At 43.2% G+C, this 21,306-nt stretch overlaps 1 protein-coding gene across 4 annotated transcripts in view; it reads right to left on the bottom strand.

Annotated features, from left to right (window-relative positions):
• Positions 1-21,306, bottom strand: part of RNF220 (ring finger protein 220) — a 212,774-nt gene that overhangs the window by 180,040 nt on the left and 11,428 nt on the right. The window lies entirely within an intron of this gene.

The raw sequence follows: 21,306 nt of genomic DNA, 5'->3' as shown, positions 1-21,306 counted from the left end.
ACTGCTGAATGAGATGGGATTGCACTAAGGCAAGGATTTCCCCTTTAACTGGGGATCAGCATTCTTTCTTCCCAAAGATAATACCTTGAAAGTGGCCACAATAGGTTCTAGGTCAGGGGATGAATCAAATCAGATATTCTAATATCCGTGAGTATCCCTGACAGGTTTCAGAGGCCTCTTCAGGCTGGCTTCTCTTCTTGGCGATGAGGCCTGGCTGAGGGTCAGTCCCTGGGTAGAGCTCCCCCTTGAATTTGGCTAATGCCAATGTCTCTAGGGCAGCTGAAGGAACAGGAGGCCCTAAGGCTCCATAGAAAGTTGTGTCTCTAAGCTCTCTCTTATACTGCCAGGCTGGTCCCAAGTTCACCCATGATTAATACTGGTCAACAGAAGAGGTACCAAGTAGAGAAGGAGTCTGTTCTAAGTCAGAATCCCTCCCATCCTGACCGAAGAGATCACCCAGTAGAAGTTCTGTAGTCCATTGAAATGATAAAGGAAAGAGCCCAAGATTTTGGCATCAGACAGGCCTGGCTTTGAATCCCAGCTGTGCCACTAACTAGTGCGTTGGTCAAATGGAGATGATATCCACCAGTAGGGTTGTTGGATAACGAAACTTAAATCTATTTCCCTGCTCCCTTCCATTTCCTCTGTAATAGGCTAGGAACATCAGCCTCAATGCCAGGGTCAGCTCTGACTAAGTCCCTCCATTCTTTGCTATATCCTCTTCATCTTTGGCCACTCCCCTCCTCTGCAAACCATGTACCTGCTCCAGGGAACCCTTTCCAGCTCTCTGAATACATCAAGCTGTTTCTCCACGACACTGTCCAAGAGGACTTTCTGCAACGATGAAAAAAGTGCTGCTCCTGAGCTGTTCGCTATACCAGCCACTAGTCATGCGAGGGTAGTCAGCACTGGAATGCTAGCTGGTGGAACTGAGGAAATAAAACTTTAATCTTATTTAATTTTAATTAAATCAAATTTAAATGGCCCCCATATGGCTAGCAGCTACCATAACTTACAGTTTTAGACTGTAGGTATTTGCATTTGCCATTTCCCTACATGAAATATATCTCCCCACTCTTCACCTAGCTAACTTCTACTCAGTCTTAAAATCTCAACTTGAACATCTCTTCTTCCAGGATGCAAATCCTGAGTTCCTGGACTCAGGTGTCCACTTTGTTATCTTCCATAGCATCCTCTACACTTCTGTTACATCACTCATCACATTTTATTTTAACTACTGTCTGTAGTTTCCACTAGGTTGTAAATTTCATTAGTTATCTTGGGGCCATACAAATTTCCCTCTCTCAGGTCTGGATGCCTCTTATCTTCCCTTTCCCTTTGAGCGGAGCTTAGGGTTTAAACTTTTTTCAAGTTGGGAGCTGTTATGTTTGAGAGAACTACTGCACATTTGAATAGACTTAGGTATTGTTTAGAAGTGAACTTAGACCTTTCTAAGGTTAAGCCAAAAGTCAGAAACTAAAAAGGAAAGGAATGATAAAATGATGCATTAAAAACAAAAACTTTCTAAATGCAGAATAAACAACAAAACCCTACCATCTTAGTATCAAGGCAGGTTGGAAGAAAATATACATTATATTTTATAGATAAGAAAGGATGAATAGCCTTCTTATAAAAAGACTTCTTTAAATCAGTAAGAGAAAGATGGACACCCCACAGATATAGGATGTGAACAGGCAATTCAAATGAGAGGATAAATTAATCTCAATAAATATTCTAAAAAATGTTTAACTTCTCTAGTAACTAAAGAAATGCAGATTAAATAAACAAAATACCATTTTTACTATTAAATTAGCATATATTAAAATATTTTATCATTATTAGATTATGATTAGAGCATAAAGAAAAAGGTAATCTGGAGATAAGCATAAAAAATTAAACATGTATACATTTTATTCAACAATTCTACTTTTAGGAACATATCCTAAAGAAAATGATCAAATACTTGACAAAGGTGAATTTACAAAGATGTTCTCTGCAGTGTTGTTTATAATACTGAAAAGTAGGAAACAACCTAATTAGACCACTAGAGATTGGTTAAGTAAAATATGATATATCACTGTAATGGGCTACTAAGTAGCTGTTAAGAGTGGTAATAAAAATGTATGTTTATTGTCATGGAGCATTATCTATAAAAAATGAAAATGAAAAAGAAAGTCACAAGCTATCATGTTAGTAGGAGTCTAGTTATGTAAAAATATTTGTCAACTTACCTATCTACTCATAAAAAGGAATCTGGAAGGAAAATATTAATGGTTCTCTTTGGGTGGATATTTCATTCTTTTTCCCCCTTAGATTCATGGCAGATGGTAAGCTGGGGGTCCTCCCCAGCATTCTCCAGGCTCCAGGGGACCATGTTGGTGTCCCCTCACATGGGTCACAGAGAACCTGAGAAATATCCAGTACCAGGTTTCCTGGTTGATGCAGCTGTAAACTCACTGGGAACCTATCTTGTTCCCTGCTACATTCCGTCCCCGGTATCTCGAATTGCTTGGCACATACTAGGCATTCAATGAATATGTGTTGAATTATAAGCCATATCAGAGCACCAATTTACTTAATGATAAGCATATTTAAACATTATTTTGATAAATTAAACCCAGAATGCAAAATTCACAAAAATGCATATAATACAAGACTCCCAAATATGTCATGCTTTTTATACACCATGGCTGGGGCCAGAAGTTTATTTTCTTCTGTCATTTGTGTATTTTCCCTGAAGACATTGAGAAGCAGTGAATAATGTTTTCATGTAAGGCCACTCCCACTCACTTATGAGGTTAGATATCACAATCTCTAACTCACAGATGAGAAAATGAAGATTTGGTGATTGTTCAAGGTCACACCTTTAAAAGTAGGGGAATCAGGATCCAAATCCAGGCCCATTTGTCTTCAAAACTCACCTGTGGTTTTGACAGGTGCGAAATAAGACAATGAAAAGGACATTGCAGGTCTGTGACAGCTGCTGCGTATGCTTCCTAACAAGTCACCACCACTTAGCCCTGAGCTTCCATGTCTAAGAGGTGCTTTTTCTTAACCCTTGGAGAATCCAGAGGACGATTTGTCACCGGGGTTATTAGCATTTCTCCCTGAATATCGACAGCTTGTCTTTCCTCCCTCCAACCAGTGACTGATTTCTTCAAATGCTCGCCAAAAACAGCCCAAGTCACCATGGTAAACGTATTGACAGAATCATATTAACAGCTACTGAGCATTTACAGGGTTGTAAGTTATGCAGGGGGGAGAAAAGATAAGAAAAAACACAAGGACATAAAACAAGTTCAATCAGTGGTGACGATTATTTATTTAGAAGCTGCTGGTTGGAACAGTTTTTTAAATATATTTTAATTGCTAATTATGGTTTCTTCAAGAGAGTGGCTTCAGAGCTACTCCTCCTTAAAGCTAATCGTTAATATTTTAGCTGCTCAGCTCAGAAACTGTGCATGCAGTTGACCTATTCACAGCTCTGTCTATGCAGTCAACTTTGGCATCAGCATCTGGCTGCACTGGGTGAGCTGCTACACCAATCCCAAAGTCTGCCGAGTCCACTTACCTTAAGGCAGCAGGCATTTAAGTCCTTATTTCTCTAAAGACTGAGGCTGGTTCAATAAGCAAAATTCTGCTGTAAGCCACCAAGACAACCAACAATTTTTCAAAGGAATGACCTATCTTTTCTAAGTTAATTTACACCTTTTATTGGGGGGATGTAAGTGTTGCCTTAGGCAAGAGAGAGAATACAGAAGAGTTTGTTTCCAGTTTCTAATTCCCTGGGTACTGCTATGTGAACCTTATAACAGATAAGGTCAGCCTCTAGGCCCAGGGCAGTACTGCGAATAACTAGGCGAAGGAGAACTCTGGGGTCCCTGTGTGTGAGTATGTTTTGGTATAGCCGAGTCTCCCGTGTTTCCAACTTCACATGCTTCTTAAGGAGAATCTAATCCTCACAGGAGAATTTAATCTGTTCATTTGCACGCATCTCATCAGCACCCTGCTCTTTGTTGAGGACTGTTTGATGTCCCAAGGAAAAGACTTCGAAGTCCTTTAAAGCCTTTTTGATGTGAACCAGAAAATCACGTTTTGTCAAGAGTGCACTCAACTTGAACCTCAAAAGGTTCAGGACTCAGAAACCACACAGTTCAAGTGGGATTTAAACAGGGCAAAATCACTTCCTTGTCTTCCCCTGCAAGTCCCTCCCCTGGCCTTTGTGCTAACAGTTTCTGTGCACTGTTGGGCCTTTTCTCCCCCTTTCTTTTTTATTTTCTTTCACTCTCACATACACACATCTTGGCAAGAAAACCTTAAGATGAAGAAAAATATGCCACCCTTAAAGAAGTAGCTATCTCCCCACTAAGGATAAAAGCTATCTCCAGTTCCACCCTAGCCTCACAGATTCAGAATGGTCATTGCTGGGGCCCCAGAGGCCCAGGCCGCTCTAGGTGAGGGTCAAATGATTTACACAGCCAAACAGCTATGACTGCATCCTTAATCGAGGCATTTAACTAGGTACAAGACCAGAGCTCCCTGTGTCCCAGGGAGCTTTTGCAAAGAAAACTGGAAACTTGCTTCAGGGAGCAGCTACTTTGTGCACAGAGGAAGCACATACCTTAGGACTCTATTGTTTCAACTTGGAAATGAAGGGACAGGAGATTTGACTCCTAAAATCAGGGGGAAGAACTGAGCTGAGAGAGAATATTCTAGCCCTAACTCACTCTTCCCAAAGCTTTTTTTTATCTTCCAATGTTTTTCCTCTTTAGACTTGAAAATCCAGTTATTCAAAGGCTAGCAAAAGTTTACATTCAGGAGACAGAATCTCAATTATGAAAAGGTCCAAGTGTTCCTGATATCCTAAGGAACAGTAGACGCCCTGTTTCTCGTGGCTGTAACCACATCAAGGCCTCATGACCACTATCTCATTCCTATAACTGAAACAGTCATTTATTGAGTGGTTACTTACTGTGGATCAGACATGCTATAGACACATTATCTCCCTTCATTTGTTCAATGAAACAAAAAGGTGAGTCAGCTCATTCCCATTTTGCAGACAAGGAAACCGAGGCTCAAAGAGTTTAAATTACCTGCCCTAAAGCAGCACAGCTAATAAATGCCAGGGCTTCTACTAAAACCCAATCTGCTTAACTCTTAAATCAGCACTCTTGGCTTAACATCACGTTGTTCAGTACCTCCTCTCTTTGCAGTTTTGGGTTTGTTTGGGTTTTTTTTCAGGCATTTAGTATTTTATATGTATTTATTTAGTACTTATTGAGTAACTACTATGGGAAAGGCATTGTGGACATATCAAAAAGTATAAGACACTATTCCTTTTCCTTCTTCCACTGTGACAAGCGCAATGGCTTTTCTATAATGGTCTTTTACTATCACTTACCCTGTTTCAATCCGTCATTCACACAGCAGCCAGAATAATGTTTTAAAATGATAACTCACAGCATGGTACTCCCTTAAAACACTCTGTGGCTTCCTACTGCAGCTAGTATAAAATTCAAACTCTCTGTGACCTTAGGGGCTCATGGACATCTGGCTGCTTCCATTTCAGCTATGGCTGCATCCCTCAAAATTCACTCTATCCCAGCCCTCAGACATTTTTCTGCTCCTCAAATGTGCCAAGAGACCCTTCTCCCAAGCCCTTACATGGCTGTCACATGCACATTATTCACATTTCAATTCAAACATATCACCTCCAGCAAATCAGACACAATGGGTCATTTTTTAATGACAAATCATTGTGTCATAATCAGTCATAATGATTATTGATTAATTCTTCAGTTTTAACAATTTACAAATAATATTTTATTTTAAAAGATATTCTAATTTAGGAAACTTTAGAAACTAAAATTTGTATACACCAAATGAAAATGTCACACCCACAGTTCATGGTTTGTTTTACTGTTTCAAAACTGAGACACAAATAAGAGTGAACATAAATCACTTAATTTACCTTTCTTCATCTTTACAATTAAGGTTCTCTTACTGTTTGAGTCTACTGTTTACATGCAGCAATATACACTGTCACAGGGGCTGTAGGTAGAAACTGCACCCTAAGCGAGCTCAACTGCTTCTGTTAGGCGCTTACTCTTGAAGTAAACCGAGTCTGGAGATGTCAGGTGTCCAGAACATAACTGGTAGTTCTCCCATTCTTCCTTATAGAATATAATGCTTTATAGATTACAAAACTGTGCTAACTTGAAACTTACATATATATTATTAAAACTCCACAGAGTAACCACAGCAATTTTTTTAGAACTTAGACCAACAAAAGATATTTTCACGGAAAAATATTTTATAATTTACATATTTAAAAATTGCCAGCATATAACAATATTAAAAAGCATAACAACTTTTAGTGGGCTTGTTTTAAAACTCCTCTGCAGACTGACATAGTTACCCTGCTCCCCTCGCCTTCAGTATCACAATAAAAATGTTGGAAGTGCTGAGATATAGGGAAACATAGGATATCATGGGAACAAAAATAGGGTTGAAGAAGGAGGAGAAGAACAGTGGGAGCATAACAGCCCAGAGGCCAAAGGACGTGAAATTCCAAGAAGGATGAAGTTGTCAGTTATATCCCACACTACAGAGGGTCCCTCCTCTGAGCTAGGTGCCAGAGCCAACTGGGGGCAGAGCCCAGAGATCTCCCTCTACCACATGGAAGGTAAAACTAAGTCTGCCTTCCACTGGATGGCATGTAAATTGATTCAAAGGGAGTATTTCTTATCTGTGATCTTAATTACTGTCAGAGCAGAAAGATAGATGAGCACATGCCATACTGACGCAATGCCAGGTCTATGTTCTCTAGACCTTAATCCTGCAAAGAACTCCAGCCAATGGCCACTACCAGCCCTGACAGTGCATGAGAGAGAAGAGGCTCCACTTACAGGATGGCTTAGGGATGGAGTCTTCTGGTCTGCTCCTTGTTGGCCATAGTGGTAACTTGAGGGAAAATCTCATAGAAACAGCCACAAACAGAGCTGGTTCAGTGGAATCCCACTTACCCCTCATGCCTGCTCTCTGTCCAACCCATCCGGCTCCTCTGCAGAAAGTAGCAAGCGTTTAACCACCTTCAAGTCTCTTTTGATTTTTAAACTCCCTTCTCTATATATGTAGCTCCTGGACCAGTCTGTACTTTTTGGATGATGAAACTGAAATAACCACCAGTTAAACTTATGACAAACTAATCCAGAAAAGAAAATTAATCTTGTAAACAACAACAAATCAGACACTTTCCCAGCAATCATGACTATACATCCCATTCCATTTGGTCATTTGGAAGAAATAGAATCAACTAGCAGTTAGTTCTAGAACTGGAAGAATCATGCAATCTAATCAATTCATCTCTCCAAGATTCAGTCTTTAAATGCTAGGTTGTGGACCTTTCCCACAATATTGTCTTCTTTAAGTAAACATTTTAGAATAGTTTTTTGATTTACAGAAAATTTGCAAAGATAATACAGAGATCTAGGAATTTACCCTAAGAATGCAGGAGCCCAGATTGAAACAGACATACGCACCCCTATGTTTATCGCAGCACTATTTACAATAGCCAAGAAATGGAAGCAACCTAAGTGTCCATCAGTAGATGAATGGATAAAGAAGATGTGGTACATATACACAATGGAATATTATTCAGCCGTAAGAAAACAAATCCTACCCTTTGCAACAATATGGATGGAGCTAGAGGGTATTATGCTCAGTGACATAAGCCAGGAGGAGAAAGACAAGTACCAAATGACTTCACTCATCTGTGGAGTATAACAACAAAGAAAAAACGGAAGGAACAAAACAGCAGCAGACTGACAGAACCCAAGAATGGACTAACAGTTACCAAAGGGAAAGGGACTGGGGAGGATGGATGGGAAGGGAGGGTTAAGGGGAAAAAGGGGCATTACAATTAGCACACATAATGTGGGGGGGTGCACAGGGAAGGCAGTATACAGAGAAGACAAGTAGTGATTCTTTAGCATCTTACTATGCTGATGGACAGTGACTGTAATGGGGTATGTGGTGGGGACTTGATAATGGGGGGAATCTAGTAAACACAGTGGTGATCATGTAATTGTATATTAATGATACCAAAAAAAAAAAGAAGATAATACAGAGATTTTCCATATTCCTCACAGCCAGTTTCTCCTATTATTAAGAGCTTATGTTAGTACGGTACATTTGTCCTAACTAATGAGTCAATATTGATACATTATTATTAACTAAAGTCCATACTTTATTCAGTTTTCTAGTTTTTACCTAATGCCCTTTTTCTGTTCCAACTCCTCTAAATTATGTTTTAAATCATAAACCAGATTTTTTAAGTTATAAAAACAGTATATGCACGTTAACTCTTCAAATCCTGTGAAGAGCATAAAATTAAAAGTATTGCTCCTACTTTCCATCCCAGTCATACATCCCCAAAGGAAACTACTGTTAATTTCTTTTGTACCCTTCCAAAAGGTGTACGTGTATATATAAAGACATATATGTATCTATTGTCTTTGCTGTACAAAGGGGTCCTATACTTTTCTGTATCTTGTTTTACATATAAGCACATATGGTCCTACATCATTTTTAAAACCACTACACAGTATTCATTATAGAGGTATAGTAATTTATTTTACCAATTCCCTATCAATGTGTTTTTTCAAATTACAAACAACACTACAAAGTACATACATCTTTATGTATAGATGTATGACCAAATATATGCAGGATAAATCTCTATAGTTAAATCCCATCAAAGGATATTTGCATTTAAAATTCTCATAGATAGGTATTGACAAATTGCCCTTCAAGAAGACTTATATATCACTTCACACTCCCACAAACTATATGTAGAGCACTGTTTCCCCATCTCTTCATCAACAATGGCCATGTTATCAAACAAATTCTCCATAATTCACTGGATTGCTTCAAATAGTTCACTATCTTTCTGCCTCCATTTTCAAGTTTTCTTTCTTTTTTTTTTTTTTTAAGTGTTCTGGTCACTTTTGGAATTCTTCCTCTCTTCTCTGCAAAGATTGTCCTATGCTTTGTTTCCCATACTTACACTCCTGATTCCCTTCCCTTGCTGCCCCAACAACCTCATTTTTCCTGCTCACAAATTTCCCTTATAGTTTCTCTGTAGCTCAACATTTATATTGAATTGTCAATAAAAGCAGACAATCTTTCCCTGTTCTCCAAATCTGTTGGCACTCCTGAACCAAGACAGAATGTTAATTAGGAAATCTGAAATCTTTAATCTGGGTCAAAATATCAGGAGGAATAATTCATCTTGGTGTAACTCTGAGGAAAAAACATCAAGGAGAATTCTGCATTGTTTCCTTTGCTATAATTGAATCTGTTATTTTTTCCTACTTTCCACAACTGGATTTCCTCTCTTTGAATCAATAGTTCGTAATTTTTATTCATTACTCCTTTTTGGTAGCTAGAATTGGAGTGAAGGCAAAAGTAAGGGTGGAAGGAAAGAAAGGAAAAATCCAAAAGTGACTGACTGAAGAATAGGAACAAATGGGCAGGAAGGGGAGGTAAGGAGGTAAAGTGCAGCTCAGAAAGTTGAAAAAAGCCAGCTTGTCAAGTCCTCGAAGAAGAAAAGTTCTTTACTTTAGCTTCATCACCACTCCCTTCATTCCTGAGCTCTAAAAACAGAATCACAGGGCAGAATCACAGGAAGGTGGGGCATAGTGGAAGAGGGCCTGAAAGTATCCTATTCCTCTAACTGCAAACCCCCCACCCCACCCCTAACTTCTTATCCAGCAAAGCTCTATCCACCACCAAGAATCAGCTTAATAGAATAAACCACTTAGGGCCAAGGCTCAGAGAAAGTCAAAGACCCCACAATCTCCTTGCCTATTAAGCTTCTTAGAAGTCTGAATGCTGCTAAAGAAAGTGATATTATGGCCAAGCTACTTAGAAAGAACACAAGGATGCTAAGTTGGGATGAGAGAGGCCAGTTAGGGGTTTTTGAGCATCTATCGTTAACTAAAGATGATGGGGCAGGGGCTGGAGACCAGAGTAGGAGCGAAAGTAGCTGGTGTGAGAACGGGGGCTCTTGAAAATCTTCAAGTTGAGATTGAGGAGAACTGCATTTGTAGAATGAACAAATGGGATGAGAATCTGAACTGCGAAAAAGTAACTGGTTTCTTAGGAAAAGGGGAAAACACAGTTTTAAGCTTCACATGAGTAATTAGAAAACAAGAAAAATAAAGCAACCTGTGACAGTTCCTTCGTAGATCAAATTTCCCCATGATTTCTAGGCATTCTGCCACTTCCTTCTCCTGTCCCCAGTATAGTTGGCAGAGTCCACAGGCTTGCTGAGTGGCTGGCAAGGCAGAGCCAAGAATAAGACTAACCAAGCCCTTTACCCCAAAATAAAGTCCTTATGGCTCACGGTCCTTCCCTAGGTAGGAGTTCAGTGTGGGATTCCAGTTATTTCCACCCTGGGCCTTTTAGGGATCATCAGAGGAGCTGCAGTCATCCTTGCTCCATACATTTAGCTGGAGCCAAGAAGGAAAGACAACATACAGGTACCAGCTCCTTAAAAGGAACTGGGAAAATTTTTTGGCTAGAAAAACCTGTCACCAACTGCATAAACCCGTAAGAGATCAGGGCTCACCAGAGTCACTGTTCCTATCATGTCATAGAGAACTGAGGTAGGGGTAAGAGCCTGGTTCAAGAGATTTCAAATCTGTGCCCAAGCCCTTGTGGTAGTAATTATAGCTAACATGGATTAGCTATTACGTGTTCTGTTCTTACATTCAGGCCCTATTCTTCTTTTTAACATCCTCAGAAGATCAGTACTAGTGCCAACCGTGCCTTGCCCTGAGGAAACTGAGGCACAGAAAGACCAGGTGCATCTGTCCCATGTCAGAGTGGGCTCTTCTTGAATTGCTGTGTCAGTAAAGTGCTGAGAATCCCAAAGGCAGGCACAACTCCACAAAGAGCATTAAGAGTTCACAGATGCTAAACCATCTTCCCCTCTCTCATCAAGGGGTATGTCTGACCAACTGTTTAGATCATAACTAGTAAGTTCCAGGCAACACATGAAGTATTGAGAACAGAGATGAAATGGCCAGTACTCACCTCAAGGAACTCAGTGTAGGGAGGGTGACAAAGGCTTGTGAGCGAGCCCAAATAGATTATGCCTAAGGGCTGCTTCATTCCAAAAGACTCCCACAGTTTCTGCCAGTGTGCACACAGCCTGACATATATACACAAGGTGTTGTGAACAGTGCCTAGCACACAGTGAACAGAAACAAGTATTACTCTTATTCTTACTTCATAAATCTGACCTATAGGCCTCCCTCTCCTGGGGTTTTCCTCTTCCCCATTGGCTCCAGAGCCAGACTGCCTGGGTTTGAATCTCATCTCTGCTATTTCTTGCTTTTGTGACAATGGGTACATTGCTCAAACTCCTAGGCCTCAGTTTCCTCATCTGTAAAACAGAGATAATAACAATACCTAGTTCAGAGGGAGTTTAGGAGGATTAAATAAATGATTACCCTTAAAGCACTCAGAGAATATTACCTGACATAGGAAAAGTGCTCCAAAAGGTGTTAGCTATTTCTTGGTGAAGGGGGACCCTAGTAAACATAGTGTTCTTCATGTAATTGTAGATTAATGATAACAAAATTAAAAAAAAAAGGTATTAGCTATTCTTATTAGGAGTAGGGCTCTGCGCCTGCCTTTGCCTACAGTCATTTCACTTGCAATAAAAAGACTGAATTTAAATGCATCTGGTATGGTTAGTTTAAGGAGGATAGGAAGTCTCTGGGACTAAATAGGAGGAGAACAGTTCCCCTGGGAAGTTGGAGGAATAACCCTGAAACTTGTTAATTAAGATCTTGTTAATGAATCTGCTTGTTAATGGTCTATTAAATAATCACACAGTGAAGTTTACCACACAAGTAAAGCCTTTTTTTTCAAATGCTTGTTCATTCCAGTCCTTCTAGCCCAGCTCTGACTTCTAAAGATCATGCCTAGGGGGCAAGCCTTCCAAATCCTTCCAAATCTTCCTTTTGTCATGCTCTCCTACAGAGCATGGCACTTCTTGCAGCCTAGACAAGATCATGAGGGCAGAAAGCCCTCTTCACCTTGAGTCTGCCTATCATTCCTTACGCCGAGGCATTATGCCTCTGAGCCAAACACAGCCCTCCACAAAATAGGAATAGTCAGTAGCCCTGGAAACTGAAAAATATGGTGCTCTGAAGTTTGCTGAGAAGAGAGGCAGAAGGTAAATTCCTTTTGGTGGGGGTGTGGCAAAATAAAATTTCACCTGAGATGTCACAGAGCTGTATAGAAAGTGGCCTGCCAACCTACATTCACAAAAAGTCTGTGGAACTTCTGTCCCAAACCACTTAGGGAAATAATGGTACAACCAGGGTCAGGGATTGCCATCTCTTCTGAGTCCATCCTCAAGAACGAAACCGCATGTAAGAGGGCTCCCTCTAGGTTGAATACTCAGGTATTTCATAAACTACTTTAGTGTCCTAAGACCATTCTGCTCTTTAGATGTTCTTAGAAGGGGATAGGGTGTGTGTGTGTGTGTGTGTGTGTTGGGAGTGGGTGGGGGGTGGGGGGTCATTTATATGGTTCCTCTTAGATTACAAAACACATCTGTGCTACCTTTTCTGACTCAACCCTGAAGGTAGGGCAAGGATTATTTGCCACCTCCCATTTTATATATGTGGACCTGGGGTTCAGAGAAACAAAGAGACTTACCCAAGGTTACATAGCTAGTAAATGACAATCTGGAGCTTCTAGCTCTATGCTCTTGCCCTGTTACTGAGCTGTTCCCAACACCTCTATTTCTAATCATCGATAACGTGCCAGGAGGTGCCCAGTCCTGTGGTGGATCCTGTGTGGTCCTTCAGGCTCTGTCAAAGAGGGTAGAGCCAGCTGGAAACACTCAACAAGACTCAGCAGAGGAAAGTGATTCTGGGTTCACTTCCTCTCACAACAAATATTTACTAAGCCAGGTGCCACATGAGGAGAAACCCTGGATAGAGTCACACACAGAGACAGACATGGACCCACAGAGGAGGGACAATTATGCAAATAATTACAATACAATGTGGTGAATGTTTAAGAAGAGGAAGTATGCTGGGAAAAGGACACCTCCGCCAAATCCATCAGCAAGGCTGAAGGCGGCATTCATTAGGGGAAAGGTGTCTAAAGCCACCTGAACCTTGGACCAGGCCTCCACTTAGGTTCATTTAACCTTCTACCCATGGCAGCTGTCCCCAGGAGCATTACAGCTTGAAGCAGAGGGCCAGTGCCAGGTGTTGGTGACTGTTTCCACCACTGAGAGATTCCTCCAACCCTCCAATCCTTATTTCTTTACAAATGAGCATTTTAGCATAAAAAGAAAGCTTAAGGGCTGGGGAAGAGGAGAGAGGAGGCTGGCAAAAAGCCCTCTCCCAGCCCCTTCTTGGCAGTCTAACAGCAGTGAGATGAGCTGGCTGGAGCCCAAGGAACACCAGAGCACACACTGGCCTCCCTCACATCTGGCTAAGCACCGCTGGGCCACCCTATAACTACAATATTGCACCAAGAAAGGGGCAGTCTGAGCATATGCAATCAGCTGATCAGCAATAAGGGAGGAAAGGGGGGAAAACCTGAGGAGGAGCAAAGGCAAAGGGGCGGAGGCACTCACAGCCCTGGGGCAGATTCCCGAGCGCCTCCGTGAAATCCCAGCCTCTCCCTGTCTACTCATCTTGTCCTAACTCCCCTTCCTCCAATGCCATACATCTCTACGGGCACTTGGCCCTGAGACTCAGCTTAGATGAGTGATTCATAAACTTTAAAGAGCATTAAGAACCACCTGCTTGCTAAATATACAGATTTCTAGGCCACATTTCCTGTGATGAGGAGGTCTGGGCCTTGGGAATCTGTCTAATAAATAACATTCTCCAACACTACTACAGGTGCTTGGGTAGTGGGTGGGCCTGGATCACATTTTGAGAAACCTAGCCTTGGGGATTACTCTTCCTGAAACCCCAGAGCCCTTATTGTCTGTTATTTTATATTATCATTTCTTGTCCATGCATATATCCTAACTACACACCTTAACCACAAAGCCCTCAAGAAGAGGAAGTATCATCTCCTACTTCTTTGACTCTACTGCAGCAGCTCTACATACAGGAGCTCAGGAAATGCTGTGGATGTCCAGGGCTGTGCTGATAAGAGGCGGGGGAAGGGAAACCACAACAGGGATGGCAGGGTACCAAGGCCCTGGCAGGAAAGGACTGCTTCTAGTATGCCCTGCCTGCGTGTGCCAGGCTGTAACAACAGTTTGTTTCGCCTTCTTTTTTCCCTTCTTCAATAGTCTTGGCACTACATGGCTAACCTCCCTCATGAAAGTCAAGCCTGAGCAAAGCACCTCCCACAGCAAACTCTGCCAAGAAATCCTGCCAAGAATCCTGGGTGCTATGTGGCTTGGTTTCCCAGCCAGGGAGTACTCTAGGTCTTGAGACCTTCAGGTCTTTCTGCAGGGTAAAGTATAAAGCTGAGCATGAACTTCAGTAAAAGACCAGAACCCTTGATCTGCCTCACTAAATACCAGCAGGGTAATGATCCTCCTTCACTCAACAAATGTTTCCTGAGTGACTACTCTGTACCAAGCATGGGTGCTCATGGGCCTTAAAATATCGTATGTCCTCAGAAAGGATTTTACAATGGCTTATTTTTGGAAAGTCACTTCAGAAGCAAGACCCTATATGATATTGGGCCTCAGAACTACATAGAGCACCAAAATGACAGTCTCAAGAATGCCTGGCTATAGAATGAAGTATTATAGAGATCTGAGGTCAAGTCTCAGGCACTAGTGGAGAAAAATTCTATTCTTACTCCATCGTGAACAATCCTTGGCAGCTCTTTCTTCCATTCTCAGATGCTATAGTTTGTCTAGAAAAGAAAACTGCCGCACCTAGCCCCTTAAAATAAGTCATTCCTTGATTTGCAGATATCATCTTAAAGGTCACTTGCTCCAGAAAACTATTCCTGATTCATGGACAAGATCAGGTGCTCCTACTTGTAATCCCACAGCATTTTATACTTCCCTCTTATAGTACTTTTCACAACATCCTGCACTTGCTTGCTAGGCTCTAGTAAGGCAGGGACTATAATCTGTCTTGATCATCATTGTATCCCCCAGTGCCTAGCCTGGTGCCTGGAACAATGCAGGTACTCAGTAAATACTGGCTGAATGATTCAACGAATTAATGAGTTAAGATGGAATCTGAATCACGCTTCATGTATCCTGCCAGAGTTTTATCCACAATGCCACCAATAAACACTTAAGACGAAGCAGCACTATTTCTTCTGCAGTACTGGTATTTTCTAGAGATAGAACTGAGGCTCAAAGGATCACCCCAATACTGACTCCAGGAGGCACTTCCCATGATCAGAGATGGATGCTATGCTCCCAGGTAAATAGAACATCACCAAGAGCCTGAGAGTTATACTGGCTATGAACCATAATGTGAGCTCTGCACTTGATGGCAAGATCTCTTTATAAGTCATTCAACTTCTCATAGATTCAGCTTTTTCATGAAGAGGGTACTGGGCCCTTCAGCAGCAGGTACTCAATCTAAATAAAGAAAAATGACAAATAAAAAGCTACCCCACCACGATGGGAAGCTGGAAGAGGGGAGCATCTGCAGTGAAGTATCTTTGTGGTGAGGAAAGGGTTAAGCCCACCCATCTGTCCGGGATCTCTTACTTACCCGTAAATCAGCCTTGACTGCTGCTCAGGCTGAATGAAGCCCCACCAGGTTGGCCTGTCAGGAAGGAAGCCCATGCGTCCAGACTTTTGTTGTTCTAAGGATTTTTTTTTAAATTTTACTGCTCAGGAAGGAAGCCGAAGCCTAGGCCCTAACTGCAGTACCGCTGCCTACTTACCCTAGCATGAGTGCAGGGCTGCCTTTGCGCTATCTGCCTCTTAGACCCAACTCCCTCCTGTTCCAGAATTCCTTCCTAACTATGACTTTGGCACTTGGGTCTAAATCCCAGACTTTCCTGTTTAAAACTGGAAATTAAGAATGTTGGACGCTTCCCTTCCTACCTCCTGTACACCTTTGTGTCCATATGTGGACAGGACGAGGGCAGGGAGAGAGGAGAAGCTGGTGTTGTCCTATCTATAGAGACATTTCACCCCCAACAGTCGCCTGAGCCCCAACTCTTCAACGGAGCCTTGAGGCAACTGATAGGGATAGAGGTATCAGACAACTGGCCTCCAATGGCTACCTCTGCTACATAAATATGTGAACAGAAGACTTTTCAAACATGAGCTACTATATGTAATTAAGACTCAAAGCCAAGATCCTCAGGCAGAGGGTCAGTTTTTCCCACTCTCATCCTCCTACTCCCCATCTCTCCCACAGACATGCAGAGTCATTCTCTGGTATTCCCAAGTCCCATGGGGCTTGCTTTCTACAAAGAGAAAAACACTGAGTTTATTTGTGCGCTCAGGGTAATGGACAGCCCTCTTTTACTCCTAGGAAAATACATACAGACACTATGGAAGAGGCCTACCCTGCCCAACCCAGCCCTCCCCTTCCCCTGCTAATCCCTCCCCGCCAGCACCCCCCAGCTCAGGCCTGCTGCTGTATTTCTCTCCTGACCTACAAGGCCCCTTCAAGCCCCATCCTAAGCCTCCCCCAAGCAGAGACAATCCATCATGCTGTGGGACTGTGACACACACAGATGGGGGAGGTTCGCAGATCTCTCTCACATTGGCAAGAGTGAAAAAGTGCCTGTATAACTTAGTCTAAGGGCATACTAGAAACTCTGGGACTTTGAATTCTAATACTAGTCAAATACCATTACTGCAAATCTGATTATATATAGTCTAAATCTCTATCACACAAATTGTAATGGCCCATTTATTTCAAACAGTATCTGATAATACAAAATTCCAGAATAAGAAAATATGGTGAGAATGGGATTCTCTAACCTGGGTCACACTGCCTGGATATCTAATCCTAGTCAAGTCCCTTCCTACTCAGACCCTCAGTTTCTTTAACATTACCTTGCTTCTAAGTAAAACGAAGGGAGAAAGAGGTCAGAGGGCTGCCAGGCTAATCCTGTTGGATGGATAATAATGAAGGGAGGTAAAGCAGCTGGCTATCACAGAAAAGGGCCCTGAGCTTTTCTCCTGCTCTCTTTCCACACTGCCATAAGGCATGAGTGTGTGAAAGGATACTACATACATGCCAGTTGTTAATGACCCTGTGTTTGGCTCCATCACTGCTTCTAACAATGAAGATTACAATCACCAGATTGTCCATGAAATAATAATAGTCATGTATTTGAACACTTAGTATGTGCTTTCTAACCGTTCTGAGCATTATCTGTGTATTTAATCTCTTTCAGTCCTTCACCACGACCCTTTAAGGTTGTACAATTCCCCCACTTTACAGGTGGGAATACTGAGGCCAGGAGAGGTTAAGTCATTTGCCCAGGGTCACGGAGAAAGTAAGCTAAAGGGTCAGGATTTGGCTCCAGAAATTGAACTCATAACTACTCTGTTATATTGTCTCCCACCTTTGATCTGAAACACCTTCAAGTTGAGGCTCAAAGAGGAAAATACTGTTTATTCCTCTAACAGGTATTTATTATGCTACATCACTCTGATTAGGTTTAAATCACACACCCAAAAAGCAAGGTCAAATGAGAGCAATATAGGATTAGCTAGCACCAAAATGAGAATCATATACCTGAAAACAGAGCAAAGGTCTTCCAGGGCTGGCCCTTACCCCGTCCTTACAATCTTTCTGTCTGCTGCTGTAAGATGGATGCAAAGCCGTAAGTCTTAGCCTGCAAATGAATTTCAGTGGAAAAAGACAACCCTGTCTAGTGAGTCACACTAAGGCTTACTGGGCTTGATTTCTCATGAGACTGTACCAAAAGGTTCCTCCTTCACACATGCAGCTCTAGACTTCCCTAAAGCACTGTGTCTGATGAACAGAATATATTGGGTGCAGCACCATGTCTCCCCCAAAACAACTTTCATTTCCTCTAGGTCATCTTCAATCAGAACACATTCCACAAGAAAACTGACAGTCAAATGTCTGAATTGCCAGCTGGTTATGTGCATCTACAAAAGCCCCAAATCACTTGTCTGTTTCCAGCTTCAACCGGGATCTAGGGGGAAACTTGACTTTTCTAAAATACACACCAAAAGCAGATCTGTTATTTGTGGACTCCATGCTAGGGGATGTTGTGGGAGACATTTAGGAAGGGGAGAGACGCCATTCAAGGTTTCTAGAAAGTCAGAAGAGAAATACACATTTTAAATTATTTTTTAAGTTAGGAAAGATATTTTTTGGTATTCAAAATAATCAACAAAATGAGTCTATATTTGAGAGGTAATTTCACATTCTCTCTTGAAAAACTCCCTACCTACCTTTGTCATTACTAAACCTTAAGACATAAATTCTTCCTTTCTTTCCTCAAACCTCTACACTTTTGGGACAGCCATCTTATAGATACTATCCAGTGAAATGCCAAAGAGTGGTAAACTGATGAAAATTGTAAAAATTAGATTATAATCACCATCATCCATTTAGTCAGCTAACACTTACTGAACCCTTTGACGTGATGGGCACAGATGCAAAAACAAATTACTTTATTAACACTAAAACTAAACTCTGATTAAGGTAATAGAAAAGTCTGATACACTGTGTAAGACAGGAAGACAATGAATTACTTCTGTTTACTTAGCATCTATGACGTTTACTGATTCATAGCACAGCCTATCATTTCTCTAGGCCTAAACCCATAGTCCCAATTCAGGATCTTTTCCTGGAAAAGGCAGGAGAGACTAGGTGAAAGTTCTTTTGCAGAAAATTCTCCTCTTTGCCCCCTAACAGATATTTACAAATACCCTGTAGCATACCTTGAGCTTACAAATGATTAAACACACTCTGTTTAGCCACAAATGCCACAATTTAAATGATTTTTTTTTTAATGTTAGGGCATTTTAGTTGCTATATAGCAATGTTATCCTTAAATCTGCAGTTCGTCTCTCTTTAAGGGGGGTAAAATGGCACTGGGAAATGCTGTTAAACTGTTCGGAGAAAATAGTCAAATCCAAAAATAATGGTTATTTTGGTGTTAAAATCCTGTGGATTTTACAGTAAAATGCATCATCACTCCAAGTACCAGTATTTATAAAGGGTACATTCCAACATATACTCTGATATTTATTGACCAGATGGATGTGGCTAATAAGAGTTAAAAACATGAAAAATCATTATGAAAATATAACTTTGTTAAATGTAGTGTCACTCCAAATTCCGAGTATTTACGAATAATACATTTCAAAGTGTGCTCGTATTTATTAATCAGATGGATGTAGTTATGACAGGTTAAAAGTAAGAAAAACCAACGTAAAAATACAATTCTATTTTTCAGCTTCCTCTTCCCTGCCTTAATGAGGGAAGGGGGTGGGGAGGGAGAGCAACTTTTGTTACTGGGATACAATGTGTGTTTTTTGTTTTCAAACAAAAAAGGCCACCAAATAATCAACCTGGGGCCGCTGACCGGAAGGCAGCCCCGGAAAACTTCCCGTGGGAAGAGTTCCAGAAATTGCCCGGACTTTAACAAGCCCCGCAGCGCTGGCTCCGGGCCTCAGACGGTCCGAGGCGACTGCGACTCGCCTCGCCCGAACACCAACTGTCCTGCCAGTTCACGAACCCAGAACGTTTTACAGATTTGAGAAGCAACACGCGGAAAGCATTTCGAACCTACAGGAGAAACCCCGAAGTCCCCGGGTGCCGAGGGAAACGCTAGATTCAGATGCGCAGGTCCCCTCGGCCGCCCTCCCTTTCTGCGCGCCTAGGCGCGCCCCCTGCCGTGCCCCCCGACTGCGCCGCGGCCGCCCCTCGCCCCCTCGCCCTGCGCCCGCCCACCTGCGCCTCCAGCCTAGCCCCCAGCGGGCCGACATCCGCGTGGGCGTGCCCCCTCCCGGGTCACATTCCCTCCCTAGCCTCTCACCCCGTCCCCTCTCTCTCTGTGCCTTGAACGACGTACAGGAAACCGGCCCAGGGCTCGGTTCTTAGTGCGACCCGGGCCGCGCGACGAGGCAGGCGGGACGGGGTGGGGGCAAGCCCGACCCGTGGGTCCCGGCCCCTGCGGCTGCGGCGGCGCGGGGCTCCCCAGCCCTGGGGCAGCGCCTGGTGTTCCCACAGCCTCCAAGTCCGGCCGAGCGACGGCGAGGTCACCAACATTTCTGAAACCACTTGAAAGCCATCTCCGTGGCGGAGGCTGGGGGTCCTTTTCAAGGGAGCCAACGGAGTTCACTCGGTGGTCCTTCCTGCCCCAAGCCCGGCCTCGCGCCTCTCCGCACCCCCTCCCCCAAACGATCAATTACCAGCCACCCTTCAGCCGGGAGCGGCGAGGGGCTGGCTGGCGGCCGCGCGGAAACGGCAGCCCGGATCACTTCTGCATGACAATTGATGGGAGGGAGGGCGCCGGGCGAGGAGGGAGGACGGCTGCGGTGTCCGTTTTCTCACCATGGTGATTAGGCATTCCGGCCGTGCGAGGAGGCAGCCGCCGACCACAGCGGCCGGGCGTGGAGCGAGGACGGGGAAGAGAGCTGGAGCGGGAGCGAGCCCAGCCGCCGGGCTGGCGGGCGAGCGGCGCGCCGAGCCAAGCCAAGCCGGGCCAGATGGCTCTGCAGCCATCAGGGGCTGCTCCCGTCCAGCCCGGCCCCACTTTAGCTGTGCAAACATTTCTTTATCCCAACAAGACAATTAAACCCAGCAGCATGAAAAGGAGTCTCCATCGTGACTGTGCGTGGAGTAAACAACCAGAAACCACACACATCAGGAGTTCTTATCCCTCCACCCCCGCCTGGCTCCTGGGGTGGAGGGTGGGGGTGAGAAAAGGGACTCCCAGAGAGCCCAGTGAGCAGCTGAGCGACAGTCGGGCTAGGTCTGGGCAGTCAGTACAGAGGGAACAGCCTGACCCATCTCCTCTGGTGATTTGCCGACCCTTTCATAGTGGTCTCTGTTTCAGCTACAGCCCAGAAGTTGAGCCTGGTGACCTGAGAACTGCCCGTAACATTCTCCCCAGCAAGAGAGAAATTCCCCTAAAAGCCCAGATTAGGGTCATTACCTACCCCAGTCCTAGAGCCCTTGGGAAGTAACCCCCCTACCACTACCCCCAATGCTGGGGGCAGCCTTCCTCACTCCAGGCTGCCCTGGGCCTATGTGGGCTCAATTGATTTGGTTCTTAAGCCATAGGGTCTTCAGTGACACATGCCTTTATAAAGACACATCTCAG

The sequence above is a fragment of the Manis pentadactyla genome, chromosome 4 (assembly GCF_030020395.1).
Source record: "Manis pentadactyla isolate mManPen7 chromosome 4, mManPen7.hap1, whole genome shotgun sequence".
In the NCBI taxonomy this organism is placed as follows: domain Eukaryota; kingdom Metazoa; phylum Chordata; class Mammalia; order Pholidota; family Manidae; genus Manis; species Manis pentadactyla.
This window is presented reverse-complemented; position numbering and strand designations above follow the sequence as displayed.